General features: G+C 36.0%; 1 protein-coding gene and 1 non-coding gene across 2 annotated transcripts in view; both read left to right on the plus strand.

The window, feature by feature from the left end:
* LOC140749899 (kinesin-like protein CG14535) overlaps positions 1 to 19,303 on the plus strand; it is a 407,024-nt gene that overhangs the window by 37,601 nt on the left and 350,120 nt on the right. The gene's annotated exons all lie outside the window — the stretch shown is intronic.
* Positions 8,007 to 8,090, plus strand: TRNAL-CAG (transfer RNA leucine (anticodon CAG)). The gene has a single exon. It is a non-coding gene; the product is annotated as a tRNA-Leu (tRNA).

Below are 19,303 nucleotides of genomic sequence, written 5' to 3' on the forward strand. Positions count from 1 at the left end.
AAAACTCTTTCACCATTCGAAAGCTACGTTATCCACGAGTAACATAGGCTATATTTTATATGAAATATATTTGATAAATATATTTTGAGGCGGTACAAAGTTTGCCGAGTCAGCTAGTTTATAATATAGGAGTAGCAGACGAGAATGCAGTCCACCTGATCTGAAGTGGCTACTGCCGCCCATGGACAATTGTAATCAACACCAGATAGGATTAAGTATTTCTCCCTGAGGTTGGCCTTAGATGCGCCGCTACCCTTGAGAACTAAGTTGGAACGCCTCGGAAAAGTCTGTCTCCCTTACCATACCCTTCAAAACGGAACACAGCAGCGCCTAACACTGCTGTTATTAGGTAGAAATAGGTGTGGCGGTGGTGCCGCCGGAGTCCAACCACAAAGGGTTCTACTACCTTAAATGGCTCAGTTACATTTTGAGATAAACATCTTAGCCCTCAGGATTAGCAACGCATACGTGATAGGCGCCAGAAACCTCTGTTTTATATACAGTTGATTACAGATATTCAGGTTGATATATATAGAATTGGTTACAGATACAGTACAGTAGTCTATACGTCCAATAGTAGTATTAGTGGCAAGCATTATCACGCCCTTTGTTTGGATATTACGATATTGACAGATAGAAAAGACAGAGACTGCGGATCCTTATTCGAGACGTCAGAACTTACAATAGCAAGTATTAACTACTGTACCTAATAAGGTAGACTACACGCTCGTTTGCTATTTAAATCTTAAAAGAAGAAACCAAGCTTTATTAGCAGAAAAAAATAAGATGATGATGAAATGATGAATTATTAAGTAAGTTAAATAGTCTTCAATTATATAAAAGATTTATTATATCTCAGCGTTCAATGTGCACTAGCCTAACAAAACATACGTACACCCGACAAAACATTATGCTACCTATCAGGCATGCATCTGTTTGCTGTTTTCGTTTGACGTGATGCGAATCACGATGGATATTGATTGGTCTACTGTATTGAACGCACGTCCTTTCATCGAAAATGGTACAGCTTTGTGGCTTAAACTATATCGGTACATACTCGTATAATAAGAACTTCTGTGTCTGTACTTCGAATGTAGCATAAAAGTTAGGATAACTGACAATAAGAAAATATGCCAATAGATTGCTGAGTCTCAGGGGATAGCGGTGCATCTGTGGCCAACCTCAGGAATTTGGTCTTGTCTGGGGTTGATTGCAGATGTTCATGGGCGGCAGTAGCTACTTAATATCATGTGGAAAGCATGCTCGTCTGCTACCTATAATATATAAAAAAGGAATTCTATCATTTTTGAGAATCTTTCTGTATTTTTGTCTGTGTTTGAAATCGCATCAAAGCAAAACTACTAAATTAAATGCAATTGGTTATTAAAGAGGAATTCCCGGAGCGTTATGACATGGGGCTCTTCAGAAAAGGTGCAAAAGGAGCTCTCCTTCAAAGCCGGCGATGCATTGGCGACTCTCCTGGTGTTGCAAATGTTCATAGGCGACGTTGACTACTTTCCATCAGGTAGCACGTCTGCTTTATCGTTAGGCTCAAATATATAAAAAAATGTACTTATAGTGCGTATCTTGACTAATCATTTAGCCTTCTCTTTAAAATCGATCAACGTTATGGAAAGTTATTACAATTTAAAATTATAGGTAATTTTCCTAACATTGCATGACGCGGAGAATGTCAGTTCTCGGTTGTGTACCTTGAGTTTGACAGATGGCGTTGTTTAATTGATTATATTCTGCGAACGAAGTCGCAGGCGCAGCTCGTCGTACATATGTATCGATTATGTATTAGCGTATGTATTAAACATAGTACAAAGACAGGTGCCAAGATTTATTATCTTGGATTGGCACTTGTATACATTAACATGATGTTAAGTAACATCTTAAGTTTCAAATCCGGTTGTAAAATGGTTTGGTGTTTCTGCCCAGGAATACTGATTTTTTTAGATAAGGTATGCATACATTTTTAAAGTGACGTCGAATTTACGAATTCTCTGTATTGTCAAATGATAGTAGATATGTATTAATTTGATATGCTGAGAACTTATGAAGGAACTTAAAGGTCTGCCATGACGCATATTTAGTAGTTAATTAATTAAATGTGAAAATATCTTGGTAGCTATTTACCATAAGGTGCATGATCGTATGTCAAAAAATATACACAAAAATAAGAAAAGAAGCCGAAATAGTGATTACTCGCCTGTCATTCTAACCATTTTCATATTCTCAGTAATATTTAATTGGATAATATCAAGTAGACAGAGCTTTGCTGGAACATAAATGTAAGCTTCGTAAGCTCTTAATAGTATTTCCACGGGAGTCGAAGATTATTTTTTTTAAAAGACTTCCCACTTGTAACTCTACATTTAGGAATTCTTGCCGTATAACTTTTTTTTTTTATAATGTAAGAGTAGCAGACGAGCATGCAGTCCAACTGATGGTAAGTGGCTACTACCGCCCATGGACATCTGTAATCAACCCCAGATAGGATAAGATATTCCTACCTGAGGTCGGCCACAGATGCGCCTGCTACCCCTGAGGAATAAGCTGGAACGCCTCGGAAAAGGCTGTCTCCGTTACCACACTCTTCAAATCGGAACACAGCAGCTCCGAACACTGCTTTTATTAGGTAGAAATAGGAGTGGCGGTGGTGCCGCCGGAGTCGAACCACAAATCTACCACCTTGAACTCTTGGTTAGCGAGGTGGACCATGGCCTAACCCATCATATTCTGAGTGGAGATCTGCCCAGCAATGACAATAATGGTTTGACGTTGAATTAAAATAATATATTAGCTCGCATGCTACCAGTGGGTGATAACATACCCTTACCGCTGTATCCGTAAGTTATTAAAAGCAACCCTACAAGAGCAGAGTAGGGTTACAAATGCTACAGTATTTCGGGTAGCTTAAATACCGCTACGCTACCGCTATTACGATTACAAGACCGATAGTTTTCAATATTACCCATAAATTAGACGTGTAAATTAATAGGTGATTAGTAGTATTATATTACCTTATACATTTAAAAAGGGGTAGAACTATTGTTAAACAGGGGAGGTACTACTGCATTACCCTTTTTGAATGTGAAGCAGTCTTTGTGTGGTGAGTGTAGATGCCAGCTGACTTACTTATAAGGTAGTCATATTAGTTCAGCTAATATCCCTTTTTATATGGAGTGTTATAGATACCATGGGTAGCAGTGACCATTTATCAGGTGGACTGCATGGTTGTTTTCTACTTCAATCTTCTTAAGTATAACAAAAGTAACTATTTACTTGCCATATAATAAACCTTTGGGCTTCTATGCTCCATAAATAAGATTAACTCAAGTCCCCAGTGCTGAACAAGGGTCCTCTCCCAGTTTTGAGAAATACTTAGATTCTATTAATAAGAAAACGTTTATGAAGTTGTTTGTTAATTAAATTATTTTTAAATAATATCCCAATGTGTACATACCGACTTTAATAATAAAATGTCTGCATTACTTTTAAAATATTATGTAAACGCCGCTTGATACTTCCAGTCCGTGATATCACGACAACAAAAAAAATACGTCATGTTTTTTTACCGTATATTAATCGAGACAAGTGTTTGTGGAGTCGTGGCAAAGCATGTACTTAATTATTTTAATGACGTAAATATACGTCACACATCGTAATCACATAGTACTCTATCACATTAAAGTTATGGTATAGTCTAGACAATTTGTGTAGGGTTTTATTGTGTGTCTAATATTCTTCGTAGCTTTTAAAAATATTGCTGAGGGATTAAAAATATAATAAATATAAGGGTATATTTTTTATGTAATGGTGGTAAGCGAGCGTAGAGAACTGATTTAAAGTGTTAGTTGGGTTGCAGTTAAGCAGTCTCTCTTACAAATTGACGTCTTTAAACGACACTTATTTTTTTAACGACGACCCGCTTGGCGTAGTCGCCGTCTAACAGGCAGTGGATGTCGGGTTCGATCCCCGGCCAGACCGATATTTATATTATGATGAGTTTAGATTTCTGTGTTGGGTTTCAGTGTTTGTGTCTTTATGTGTATCGTATAAAACCGTGTTAATTGATTTAAGTACATATATAGGCACAAACGTATTATTTCGGAAACGGTTACGTATTTATATATAGAGACACACTTGTATCTTTTCGTGGACCCAAACTACACCCTCAGAAACAGTAGAGCCATATTTTGTATCTCTAAGGGAAGAATACAAAATTACCGATAGAAAACTAGCCTACGTGTTCACTGCTACTTGAGAGCAAATTGCGTGGAATGATTGCCCCTGACTTAGCCCCATAGTGTGTTAATGGTGGGGTGGTCCCTAATACCATCATAGGTATTGATTCCACACAATACTGGTGAAGTTTTACGAGACTACTTCAACAAAGTTTGTAGATTTGCGTTCACAAAATATAAATGAAAAAGTAAAACTTACATATTAGGCGACTTTATTCTTCAAGTGGCAACATGGCTGTGATCGGCTCTAGGTAGAACCACTATTGTATAAAGTTGGTTTTCGATGTCCATAGATAACAGAGACCACTTATTGTGGTTTAACAGTACTTAAATTTTATATAATAATTATATATATCTTATGTAATAATTTATACACCTTTCAGATATTTTAAGCATTCTTAAACGTGTATATTTCTTCTTGTTTTTCTTCGCCGTTTAAGCAAATTATACTTAAAATCACAAAATCGCAAAATCTAAGATTTTTACGGGCATGGGATTCGAACCGCAAACCCCAAATCGAATGCCTAAATTGTGAATGCTGACTTAAGAATTAAACTAATCAGTAATCACCCCCAAGTATTTTAAGCTTTAATCACATTTATATCCACTGAACATGACTACCTTGATTTACCAACATTACTCATTAACCCTGATGTATTTAACATGACCGTGGAAGTAGGGTTAATGTGGCTTGCACGAGTGCGGTGCGGACGCGGTGCATTTTCGATGACAGCGAATAATAAACACGGCACACGTGTGCGTGGGTGGTGTGTGGTACAAGTTGTAAGAAATAACGAGTAAAGTTAAAGCTTTTTAATGGATAGAAATGGTAATGATGCAGACTAAATGTGAAGGTATTTATAATCTATATTTTACAATATATGAAATAAATGCGGTTTGATTTTTATGGAAGTTAGTTTTACGAAGTACGGGTGTCATAAGGATTTCACCAAAATAAGCTAGAGACTGTAAAAAATGGTTATTTATTTTGTTTAAATGTTAGGTAATTTTAGGATTTGACGCGAAACCAAGCGAAGGCGTAAAATAAGTAGAATTTCTCTATCAATCCGCATTAATGTAAATAGAGGTAACGGGTCTTAAAAAGCGACAAGCAAAGAGTTATAGGAAGGAAACAAATATTTTAAATATAATGTTATTCTTACGTCATGATGATAGTATCGGTACGTTTTAGCCTCATTTTATCTATGTCTCTCAAACGAACACAAAGGCGTAAAAACGCTTTTATATTAATGTAATCGCTTGTAACTCTCAAATTGCACCAAACACCATGTAAGTTAAAGTGTCGAAGCTGTGACGTCGCGTCGCGCCTGAAAATTAATTTTGCAAAATATATTTTTATTCCAACCTACCACTATGTTTTAGTTATGCATAATGTAGGTAAGTTTGTTCACACGTTTCACTTATAGATAAGGTACCTTTGTCTACTTAAATCTATTTTGGTGAAGTACTTTGAGTGGGAAATAGGAGCAACATGACTGCAACCCTATTTATGTTTCACTACAGGACATAGGTAAACATTTCTAAACATCTAGGTATACCTACCTATACTAAGAGAGTAATGCAAAACAAAGTCCTCAAAAGGGTGCGTATACTAGCACATTTGGTCAGCGTCGTAGGTACGTTCAAAAACTTTCTCATACGAGAGAAGACTATAGAAATTGATAGATATTAGAGACACAGAGGGTTCCAAGTTCGATTCCGGGCGACGTAAACATCCAAATGATTAATATTTTTATTCTTGGTTTATATTATGTTTGTGTATCACTTGTATGTTTGTTCATGATCACGAATCAAAATATTTCTGTAGTTATGTAGGTAACTTTGGCTACACTGATATTCTCTCACAAGGTGTCAATTAATTAAATTTCCACCTCTGTACACTTATTAAATACTTTATCCATATTGAAAGATATGTTGCGAATATTCTGAATCATAATATCCACACTTCTATCGAAGCCTGTATCATTATTCATCTTAAGCCCAATAAGCCAGCATAAAGACGGATGCTCACAGGGCCACAATATGAGCCATTGTCCATGCGCTATTACGCCGCCTCAATAGCTAATGCCAGATGAGTGACGAAGAACTTTAAGTACTGGAAGTGACCGAAAAGGTATCATGAAATTTTTGCAATGTAAAGTTTTGAAACTCCACCTCGTCCGAGGTTGGAATACCAGTACCTTTTGTTTTTCGAAATCACATGCTAAGAAAACCATCGTTTTCAAACAAGTTCACCCGAGAGTTATTAAGAAAATCTCAAAGGTGTATGATGTGTATCAATTCGCACTTAGCGAGTGCGTTATTTTGTAGTATTATGGGCTAAACGAAATCGCGCGACACTATGGCCTGCAATGGGGCAATAATAGCTTGACGACGACGTAAATGACTACATCACTACCTAAAACTATTACTTAATATTTTGTACGCTAATCCAATTATAGAGTGTCATGCTAAAAGAAAATAATTATAAATAAGGAATCTTTAACATCATATGTAACTGTTTCGTTTAGGACCTACTTAGGTTAATATTGTTTTTAGTTTAAAAAGTAAACATTAATATCACATCTAGTTTTCATATATCGTGGACAGTTGTGATGGCTCTTCAGTGCGCCCTTAAAAGAGCTGGCTCTTTGTAAAGAGCCAACAATGTTGAGGCCACAGGATAGTGCGTGGCAATCAATCGGACGGTATTAAATGTTACTTTAAATGCTTTTTGTACATAAAAAAATACTTTTTACTTAAAAATTATTGTGTATAGTACCTTTATAGCAGTGTCAAGTCTACCAATTCGTACCGTGAACTATGTTTTTTTTTTTATTTTGAGTGAACCGCCTTTATATTTTGAGAGAAGGTTAAGTCCAGCAGAAGAAATTGGTGATATTGACAATTAATTAGGACGGATAAGTCAAAAAAGTAAAAAAAATCTTTAATTTTAAATCAATTTACTTAAATTTATTCAGATTACTATTTTCTACGAAACACGAAACTACGAAACTTTTCATACGGGTCTATTAGAGTAAAAATTAACTATAGTACAACACAGTTTGGAACGTAGTAGTATCAGTATGGTTTGACCAGTACCCTTGGTATGAGTATTTACGTTTTAAAAAGAATGACTGGTTTTGTATTTCTTTATATATGTTATGCCCATACATTTCCAATCAGCGCCCCCAGCGGAACAGACCTGATTGGAAATGTTTGGGAAATACGTAAACAAATACAAAAAACAGTCATTTTTGTAAAAGCTCATACTAAGGGTACAGAAAAGTATCTACCACGGTCACATCTATTTCTTGTGTGAAGTGCTTGTTTTCTTGGAAAGGTGAATGGTCCTTACATGTGAGGTCACCATCTTCATCTTAATTATTGGCAACACATTTGTGATCAGTTTCAGGGACAACCTTTATTATATATTAATAAAATAAAACTATTTCTTGATCAAATTAGCAACTTTTATTAATCCCGTGCAAAATACAACTCAAACGTCTTCTTTTTCTTTTTTTACGCTAACTCATACAATCGTACCTGCCAGTTATTATTATTAAAATAACACAAAATAATTAATTAAAATAATACTATAATTGAATAAATTGGTTATATTTCTAACAACATGTATTTAAATAGATTTCCGTGGTTAGGATTACGCGGCCTGCATTTAAACGGGCATGCGCACTACAATCCTATGCGACGACTTTGACGAAAGTGTAGAAATTTTTTGATCCAATCGACATAGTCAGGATGGCCGAGCGGTCTAAGGCGCTGCGTTCAGGTCGCAGTCCACTTCTGTGGGCGTGGGTTCGAATCCCACTTCTGACACTCGCGAAAAAATTTGTCACGTTTTACTCATTTTTGCACGTTTTATACATATTGACTTTTTAATCTACGTTTAAGTTGATGGCTTGGATCTAAAAAAATACTTTAACAAAAAAAATTATATATGAGAAAAGTAAAAAAGATAACTAATAAACATATTTTTAGTTTTTAATTCTAAAATAATATGTATATATACATAAATAAAATTAAGTTGTGGAATTTGTATATAAATAAATATATTTTTGGTAAAATGTTTATTGTACTACATGTACAGGGACTTAGCAAAATTCAGTTTGAGGAATTTTTGACTAATTTGAATTTTGGATGTAATTTGTATTTATTAACAATTAATATTTAATATAATTACCAATATTTTTTCACTACACTAACGCATTAGGTTAGCCTGTAATGTTAGATGTAAGTTTTGAGTAAATAAATAAATAAATAAATAAATTCGCATTTTTACATAGAATTAACAATTCTATGTAAAAATGAACTTTAAAGTGAATGTGGTCCATTTATTTAGAACCGTTTGTGATTCATTCCGTTTGTCTCCAGATACGGCTATTAATAATATTTCTACCTAATAACAGCAGTGTTAAGTACTGCTGTGTTGTTCCGTGAAGCGTGTGCTAACGAGCAATACTTATAATAATTTATTTAAGATAAACGTCCAATCGATTTCGATAAAATTTTCTATAAAAATGTTTATATACCTACAGTAGTTAGTTCACAAGCGGGAATATTTCTGGGCCAGACAGGGGCGTTGCTTATTTATTTTAAAATTTTCACTGACCTTTATAATATAGATGTAGCAGACGAGCATGCAGTCAACCAATGGTAAGTGGCTATTGCCGCTCATGGACATCTGTAATCAACTCCGGATAAGATTAAAATCCTATCTAAGGTCTAACTCCTAACTAAGGTAAGGAATTACTCTTATCGCTTAGGGAAAGTATGCCTTACCAACCATCAAATCAGAACACAGCAGCGCTTAACGCTGTTTTTAGGTAGACCTAGGTGTGGCGGTGGTGCCTTTGGAGTGGAACTATAAGTGTTCTGCAACTTTACATTTTTTAATAAATTATAAACAAAATGACTAATAATACTTGCAAACAAAGATTGCCCTGTGCCTTATCAAATGCCGCTATCTCTGCCCTTTGAACTATAGAGATCTCTACCCTTACCATGAGTTTTTACGTTTTGACGAATATGACTGTTTTGGTATTTGTTTACGTATTGGCCCATACGATTTCCTAGTTCTGCACACAGTCCGCTAGGGGCGCTGATTGGAATTTGTATGGGCAAATACGTAAACATATTTGTACCCTTACCAGGAGGGTAAGGGTACTGTTTAAATTAGTCGATAACGTTAATAATCATCTATTGTGGTTTAAGTGAATTTCAACTATATTATTTTGTTATGTCCATGATATAGTTTTGTCGAATTGGTATGCAAAAAAGGCGCAAAAGAACTAAATACTTTTTGTATAGGAATTTTAATTGCATAGGAATATACCTTACTACGGGTGCGTTTTTAAGTACGGTTACCCTCGTAGCTGACCCGGCAAACTATGTACCGCCTCAAAATCTATTTTTAAAATATATTTCATATAAAATATAGCCTATGTTACTCGTGGATAATGTAGCTTTCGAATGGTGAAAGAATTTTAAAATCGGTCCAGTAGTTTTTGAGCCTATTCATTACAACCAAACAAACAAACAAAGTTTTCCTCTTCATAATATTAGTATAGACGAATAGTTTTGAGAGTTTTTTTTAATACATTGTATTTTGATAAAGGGAATAAACCTAATACAACTTTATATTGATTTCAAAATGGAGGGGGACCGTGGCCAGTACTCTCTGGTGACGTCTTCTTGATTTTCTATCTTTTATAAAAAGTTGTAAATCAACGTTGCAGAAAGATAGAGATATGTTTCGCTATGGGAACTCTACACGGATGCTACATAGAGTACTTGCCTTCATTGTTTGTCCGCGATTCCACCGTGCTGACTAATATTCGATACCTTAGAAGTGTAATAAAAACTAATATTATTTTTCCACATTCCTTAGAAATACTACTATTATTTTTTTTAATTTTAGTAGATATTGAAGTTAAAATAAAAATTCAAATGGATTCAAAAAGTTACTTCAAAACTTTTTATCCCTAAAGTTCTACAGCCATTAAACTCTTTCAAGCGCGTCTCTTAACACGTTCCCTGCGTCACAGATTTTTCTGTACTTTCCATTACTGCGTTACGAGTTGTTTTAAACCTCGTCCTATATCCGACATTGTGGCGGCACGAGGCGTGTTAAATCCCACCGCCCGAAGGAGACTAAAATCCTTTTTTTGGCGCCAAATAAGACAAAATCGACGGCTTTTGTCTTGATTATTATTAACAATGAGTTGATTAACCTAAAACTGCCGCCGCCCTTGGTTAAATTCGTTACTCTAGATTCTATGGGTAAAATAAAATGTGGGTCTAATGCACCTCGGACCGCACTGAAAAATGGCAGGTTTCCATATAATTTAGTGATGGGAAAATAAATATCGATTTTATTTTATTGTTTTTATTTATCAACGTTATGGACAGAATGAATACAAAAAGGGGAAAAGTTATGGATGTTTTTCATTGAAACATTTCAGACAATAAGGTTTTTTGCAAACAGTGCATTCCGTGAGATTTTTTTTTTGGTTTTTTTGTCTGCCTCACGACATGTCAAGAATGTGCGGAGTTTTTCGTAGCATCCGACACATCTCTTCTTCTTTGGACCCTTATCGAGATGATGTGCTTTCTTTGCAGTGGATTCTGAAAAGTAGGAGCGAGTAGATTAGGGTAAAGAGTAATCGGAATACTCGGTAACGATTTTGCCTACGTTTCCTATATCAATAATGTAGCTACTTAACTTTTGTTTGAACCATAACAGGAAACGTAATTATCTATAATGTAATTTTTTACTATACGGATATACGCCTAGCCTGCCAAGTCTCACTACTGGACTTTCACCTAGACAGAGTATATTTGTAACTTACCTGTTTTTGAAATATCTTCCTGTATTCTGATTCTGGCTCAGATTTTTCAACCGGTTTTTCTTCATCTTCCTCCATGATCAACTTTTTTCGGCAACGTTTCGACATGATAATTTTAAACACAAAGACAGCCTCGACTGCGTTGCACAACACTAACCACGTGAAGGTAGCGTGGGGTGCGGTACGAGGTGCGTGGGGAAACGAGGCGTTCGCAACCTCGTTCCGCACTGTGTTAGCATTATTATTTGTTCAGTGCGGTACGAGGTCTAACAAACCCGACATTAGGTTGGTGTACCATAGAACTAGGAATCAGTAGCACATCACAAACATATAGTTATCACTCTCCTACACTGAACCAGACGGAAGTTATGCCTCTCGCACCACAGAGAAGTTAAAGTTTTTTCTTACCGCTATAACGACCAGACATGGACGAGGTGTTTTAAGCCGCGTTCCGCAGCTAACGTGTTAAGTACCATTCCTTCAACTTTCAAGAAATATAAACGTATGTATATTATATACAATCGTAAAACTTAACAATCTCGTATCAATTTAGCGCATTGTTTACAGATGCAGATTTGATGCACGCAGCTTCCTCCCGTTTGATCTTGACGCCATGTGGATCCGGTCACATGTTCCATTAGTTGCAAGCAGGCAAGAAATTGCAACTAAAATTCAATGAGTTTTGTACAGTCAGCTTCATTAGTATATGATCAGATCAAAGTCCAAAAAATACCTATAAACCAAAACGTTCATAAGTAGCTAAACACCTCTAGCATCATAATTAGATGATCATCGTAAATTGACAAAATTCGATGAACACTAATGACTCAAAAGCTGAACACCGTATGTGAAAAATGCCTAACGTCACTAACATGATATGTCACTGTTCAGCTACTTTTGACCCTGTAGTGTTCAGCTACTTTTGAAACTTTACGACGTCCATCTGATTATGGTGCTAGTTGTGTTTAGTTACTCAACAAAGCTTCAATGTATAGCTATTTTTTAAACCTTATGTGTGCATCTACTTTTGGAGCTGACTGTACGTATATACGTATAATAAATTCGTAGCTTTAATGGAATACAGCGCCATCTGTGATCATGGTGTAGGAACTAAATGTTTTTTTTACTTAGAAATAGCTAACGAGCATTTGGTCCTCCCGATGGTAAGAGGCTTTTGCCGCCCATAGACATCTGGAATTAACCCCAGATAAGCTTACATTCTTACTTAAGGTGGGCCACAGATGGGTTGCTATCTTTAAAGATTACCACAACTTTCAAACACATCAGCGCGTATTAGGCATTTAGCACTGCACTTATTAGACAAAAAAGGATGAGGGGTGGTGCCTCCGGAGAAGGACCATAAAGGGTACTTCAACCTTCAATCGTACGTGATATGCGTTAACTAATATTTACTAAGTTCGAATGTATTTTGTGTGCGGGAATATCATAACAGCACACAAGCGACAGTTTTACCATTTTACCTATTTGTATGTGTGTATCCGTCCTAACTCCCACTACATTCCACCAACTCAAAGGACTGTAAAACTAAAATACCTTAACAATGACCTGACTGTTATTATCTGAGACCAATCGACAGTACAGCGAAGAGCATACGAGGCAAGGGATATTCTATCTTCTGTGATCATTATAGATACCATATGGGCTCGAACACATACACACGTGGAACGAATTAAGGGCCGCCGATTGTGTTCCTATTTGTAACTTTTATTGTAAAACATTTTATAAGATCAGCTGAAGATAGGGTTTGCTACCTTTCTTAAAGAAAAAAAAATTGAAGGTGGTCGAACCCTTTGTGGTTCGACTATGGTGACACCACTGCGACAAATTTTGCCTAATAACAGCAGTGTTAAGCGTTGCTGTGATCTGGTTTGAAGGGTGTGGTAAAGGAGACGTAATTATCCAAGGCGTTCCACTTTAGTCTTCACGGATAGCAATACATTTGTGCCAGACTTGAGGTAGCAATACAATTTTATCTGGGGTTGATTACAGAAGTCAATGGGTTGTAGTAATCACTTCCCATGTCGCAGAATGTATTTTTGACTTCTACATTATAAAAACTATTACAAAAATATAGTTCCTACGTTTGGCGCGGCTCTTCTAAATACCTTATTTATGTAGTCGGGTTTTTCATTTTTCAAAACATGTGAAGTATCTCATGTGTCATGCGGATAAAGTTAATAAGCCAGCTGTAGTGTTAGGGGAAATATGACAGTTACAACACACACGGTAAAACAAAGACTGAGCTCTTTTAAATTGACGATAACGGCACGGCACGGCAACGACATCAGAGGATGTATAAATCATGTATAAATCTATGAAATTTTGCCGCACGGCGTCTCATTGGTCGGGCACGACATCGTCATGTCGTTACCGGCGCCGACTGTCCGCGACGGCACAATAGCATGACGGTGTAGGGGGTCTTTGTAAGTGTAGTGTACTCGTAAGCTTTCCCGTCTAAGGATATTAATTGACACATACGTCATCTTTCTTAAATAAATAAATTATAATAATTTAATTGTACTTCACTCATGAAATAGGTTTAGGAAATCAAAGTTAAAACTCTACCGTTTCGGTTGTCGGTCGAAAAAACAACTGCTGAAGTCGTGCTATCGGTGTCGGTGTCGTGTCGTTACCGTATCGTTTTGTTTTACTAAAAAAGAGCTATGCTATGACAACTAGATATGTCATATCTGCATCATAGAGTGTCAGACATACTCTACCGCTTCCTACCGTTTCGTGTGGTTGTAGTTCATAAAATAAAAGAAACAGCTGTCGGTGTCGTGTTATCGGCGCCGGTGCCGTGCCGGTACCGTATCGTTTCGTTTCACCAAAGAAGAGCTATGCTATGACAACTAGATATGTCATGTCTGCATCATAGGGTTGTCGGAGACCCACACGTAAACAGACGTTTCAAGGGTTAGATATGAGTGTAATTGCCTGCGGACGTGTCGGAATGCATTCGAGGGTTGCACGAGGGTTGGGGTAGCAAGATTTACAGACATGCGTTTATAGCCTATCTCAATGTCATTGCTAAACGGGATGTACGGTAATACGCGGTTAGTGCAATAAACATTTGAGTTATAGGGTACCTATGACCCCTAATGCATTTGAAATGTTTGGCAAAATGCAAATGGTTTAATGTTTATTTATCTGTCGACAGTGAGAAGTTAAACTTGGTAAAGCTTTCAACTAAAACAGTGATTGAAATAATTTCAGTAAATGAATTCGCTTAATTCAAAAATAAAAATTACATAACATGAGTAAGGTTAGGTTTATTTAATTTTAATAGTGCATGACTATACTGTATTTTTGAATAATAACTGTCTTAATTTCAATTATCAGGAGTACTCTTAGTTGGTCTTTAATATAGCTAAATTATTATCCATCTGTGAGTAAATACTGAAATATTTACTCACAGATGGATAATATTTTTTGATATACTTACGTTTGAAATTTTATAGACATAATAATATATTTTTATTTCTATCTATCTCTACATTTAGCGTAATTAAGTATTATTATTGTATTAGACTTTTCAATTACGTTGCAACTTTGAGCGCCACCTGTCTGTTTATAACGTAACGTGGAAAGCTCCGCGCTTCACATTGCATACTTTCATTCTTTTACATCCGGGAAGCGCCATCTAGTATTCAGTTCGCGTACGACAAACAATGTCTAAACGTGTTCGGAGAAAGTGGTATGAGTATGTGCCGTTAGATGGCGTTACTATACATAGAGATAAGTTTTTATAATTTGACACTGTATGCGAATAAGAAAATATTAACAAAATCAACAGTATTATGCTACATGTAAGATTTTTAATCTGTATGAATTAGGTTACAAGGTATATTTTAGGATAATCTTTCATAACTAACAGAGGAGAGGTCAGTCTCCACCACACTGGTCCAGTGTGGGGTGATTGACTATATTTTTTATAATAATGATATAGCAAAAGAGTATGCACTAATGCAGTCCACCTGATGGTAAGTTATACTGCTGCCCATGATCATCTGTAGTTAACCTCAGATAAGATTATATTTTTACCTGAGGTTGGCAATAAGAGCGTTGCTTGCCCTGAGGTCTAAGCTGGATCGCCTCGGAAACGTATTTCTCCCTTACCACACCCTCCAAATTAGGACACAATGCTTAACACTGCTTTTATTAGACAGAAATAAGGGTGGGGGTGGTGCCGCCAGAGTGGAACCACAAAGGGTTCTACCACCTTTAAACGTATTTCATATAAAGATGTTTACAAATACAGACTGCCAGACTTCCTCTACAGACATCTTAGTTTAATTATATTTAGCTATACGCCAAAACAAATTCCCATAAAGCTGGTTCAGCACAGTTCAGTAACTACACTTGGCTTCCAACCAGTGGCATTAAGTAATATCCTCGTTTTAGTCTAAAGACTGCAATATAGGGAACAGTCGACATCCATTACGTCTTGGCAAAGTCATACGGGGCGGCAATAAATCAAGCTCGGTGTTATTGTTGAATTAAGAATATAAGGTTGAATGTTTGTTTGAAGAGTTGAAAAATATATTATGATTTTTTTAGTATCTTTAAAAGTGTGTTTTACTGTTCCAATTACTTTTTTTTATAATATAGTAGTAGCAGAAAAGCGTGCATTTCACCTGATGGTAAGTGGCTACTGTCGCCTATGGACAACTGTAATCAACACAAGATAGGATTATATTCCTACTTGAGGTCGGTCACAGATGCGCCGCTACCCATGTGGACTAAGCTGGAATGTCTCGGAAAACTTTTCCTCCCTTACCACACCCTACAAACCGGAACACAGCGCTTAGGACTATTGTTAATAGACAGAAATAGGTGTGGCGGTAGTGTCGCCGGAATCGGCTCTACCACCTTCAGACAGCAATGTACTGGATCCATTATGTCTTGGCAAAGTCATAGGGGTAGCAATAAATCAAGCTCAGTGTTATTGTTAAACTAAGAGCATAATGTTTAATGTTTATTTGAAGAGAAAAATATTAAAGTTTTGGATATTTTTAAAAGTGTACTTTAGTGTCCTAAATATTTTTAGTACACATATTTAAGTGTCAGTTATAGTCTCAATTCTGGTCGTTGGTTTCAAATAAAACAGAGGGTGGCAAGAGTACCTACCTACCTTGAGGTTTAGACATCAATAAAAGCTTAATTTAAAAAGTAAGAGAATAGTGGGTATTGGTTACGTATAAGTTCACAAAATACTAGCTTATTGGGAGTTGATAGGTTCATGCACCAATGTTAAGATATTTTTGCCATGTATGTTTATCTCCAGCGGTTTAATCTCGAGAAATCTAAGGTGCATGGGAACTGAACCTGGAACCCGCAGCGTAAGGAGCCGGTTCATAATCACTACGCTATGTTCGGCAAAGCTTTTTTTACGCCATTAGCGTTACTAGACATTGTCAAATTTCTATCTTTTGTTGGTACAGATTGATTATAAATAACTGGCGATTGTAGACAAAATAAACCTAGATTTTTTGTTTAGACAAACGGCTAGATGCAAGTCTGGTCCACCATTTTATAACTATCGATTTAAACAAACGTTTTATTCTACGAGCCAACAATATATTAAATTTTGGTCTCGACCAAAATCCTTGTTTTCTTTGTATTCATCCTTCAGTAGACAAAGGGATTCTTAGGAAATCCTTCGGGAGGAAGCGGGAAGTAGATAAAGATGAAAGCATACTCAAGTGGAGAGAAACATTTGTAATCTTGGAATTAGGTTTTTTGCTTTAATTTGAGTTATGAAGCAATATTGAAGTTGTAAATTCGTAATTAGTTGATTAAGAATTTGTCAAGCGTGAGTTGAGTTTCGGGGTTCTGTAGTTAGCTGTTTAGAGAATGGTTTATCGAAATGCATTTATGACTTTACAGTACCCCATTCCCCATTAAAAAAATAATCCTTCTTTATTTGAATGCAGACTATCTGATCGTAAGTTTTTAGTGCGGCCCTGTAAACCTAGAACAGAATCTTAATTCATCATTTAAAGTTCTAGAAGAACATGAGCCTCCATCTGGTAATTAAGGTTAGCCAAACATGGATTGCTGATGTAAGACTGAGTTGTGACGTCTCGCCTTTACCCTACCTTACGATAGGACTAAGCAGTGCTTAACATTATTATTATGAGGCAGAATAGGTGATAGTGCGATGCCCCTAGAGTCGACCATGAAAAGTTGTATGCTTAATAGTCAGATAAAAATGCTTCAAATGCTTTGAGGACTAAGTTAGACCATTAGTTATATTGCTTCCTCATCATACTTTTCATATTTAATATAAATAAAAACATGACAGCGCTACACTACTGTATTAAAATATTTTAGGTAAATCGAATTTATTTCTTGCATTCTTGATTCATAATGAAAGTATCCTAGGTGTGATAGAAAGTAGCTAAACAAAGATAATTGAATAACACAAAATAAGTATCGTTGGTTTAACAATACGATACACGAAGTCTGGCATTTCACATTACGAAACCACGAGAGCACGGCCATGTCTCAGGTGTAAGGGTGCGTTCACAGAATCTTCAAATTTCAAAAATATTTTGAATATGATTTGACGGCTTAAAAATACCCTTTGTCGCTCCCATAATTCAGACGAATTTAACGACCTCTTATGTTCAAATCCATAAAGCTGTTTGGGCTATAGGGCGTGCCAGGTAATGCACCGACCTCTGGTCCCGATGAAACTATATGTAATATTTTAATTGTATAACATACTAGCTGACCCGGCAAACTTTGTACCGCCTCAAAATCTATTTATCAAATATATTTCATATGAAATATAGCCTTTGATACTCGTAGATAATGTAGCTTTCGAATGGTGAAAGAATTTAAAATCGGTCCAGTAGTTTTTGAGCCTATTCATTACAATCAAACAAACAAACAAAGTTTTCCTCTTTATAATATTAGTATAGATTAAAAATGTATAACATATTCATACATACTAATTTAACTACCATTTGAACATCGTGGTGGGTTATGGTCTAAATCCTATCCATTTTGATAGGAGACTTTTACCCGGTTGTAAAAAATGGGTTGTTGATAACAGTACCAACTTTATCAATGCCATATGATAACTGGTATGTTTGTCTCAGTTTGTTAAAAAAAAACAAGTAAATTTATTTATTATGAGAAAAAACATTGTATAACAGGTATGATCCATTTACTCTATCTATTATTGATTACATGCGTACATTGTAGTAAAATATTCAAACCTGTGTATTTTCTGGGACATCAACCAAATCATTCAGTGTGTATAGGCCCTAAGAGGCACGCCGCGATCCAGTTACAAAACTTACAACTATTTACAATAACTTTCAAATAAGTTTTCCATCAAAACTAGACCCTACAAGAAGGGCGCAAGTTTTGAAACCGTTTGGATAACTACGATCATCCGTAGAAGGAAAATTGGTAGGATGGTCTCCAAGCTTAAACAATACACACGTGTGGTTGTAGGGTGAGCATGATTTAGGATTTATCAGGACTTTTCCGAAATGTACAATATAAATATTATTATAGCAACTCCCAAACACTTATGATGCCCTTTAATTGAGTAACCCGCCAATTATATAACGTTGTTTCCTATATCAAATACTAAATAAATAAATTGTACTGATCATTTGTTTAAATTTTTGTATTTGATATGATTATGCGTGCATTTTTTGCGTACTCTTGCTATGTTGTGTGTGGAGAATAGGTGTATATTATGCAGGGGTACAATTATTCGCGGTTTAAATGCGCTAAGATCTTTGTAACGTATTCAGCGCTTAGTTCTAATGTATTATGTGTTTCTACAAGATGCGATATAATTTTTCTGCAGGGATTCTCTACGGGCAAATCAACAAAACTGTATTTTATGGGCAGTTAATACCACTTTTTATTAAGTGAATTGAGGTTTTTTACTGTTTTAATTTTCTAAAAAGATAAATATTTCGCACTGTTAGCCAACCAAATTTTAAGAAATATCCCGTCAACTCTAATAGCGTGGTCACAGTATCGTTACTTATACACGCGTCAGTCCTTCGTGTCACGATCGTGGCTAACTGATGAGTATAGAGCACGCTTATGAACCCAATTGTTTTGATATTTCGCAATTGGGTTTCATGAGATCCGCCTAACGTTTAGTTAGATGTATCAGGATCCGTAATT

The sequence above is a fragment of the Epargyreus clarus genome, unplaced genomic scaffold (assembly GCF_041222505.1).
Source record: "Epargyreus clarus isolate Ecla_fem2 unplaced genomic scaffold, WU_Ecla_fem_2.2 ptg000018l, whole genome shotgun sequence".
NCBI classification, from domain to species: Eukaryota; Metazoa; Arthropoda; class Insecta; order Lepidoptera; family Hesperiidae; genus Epargyreus; species Epargyreus clarus.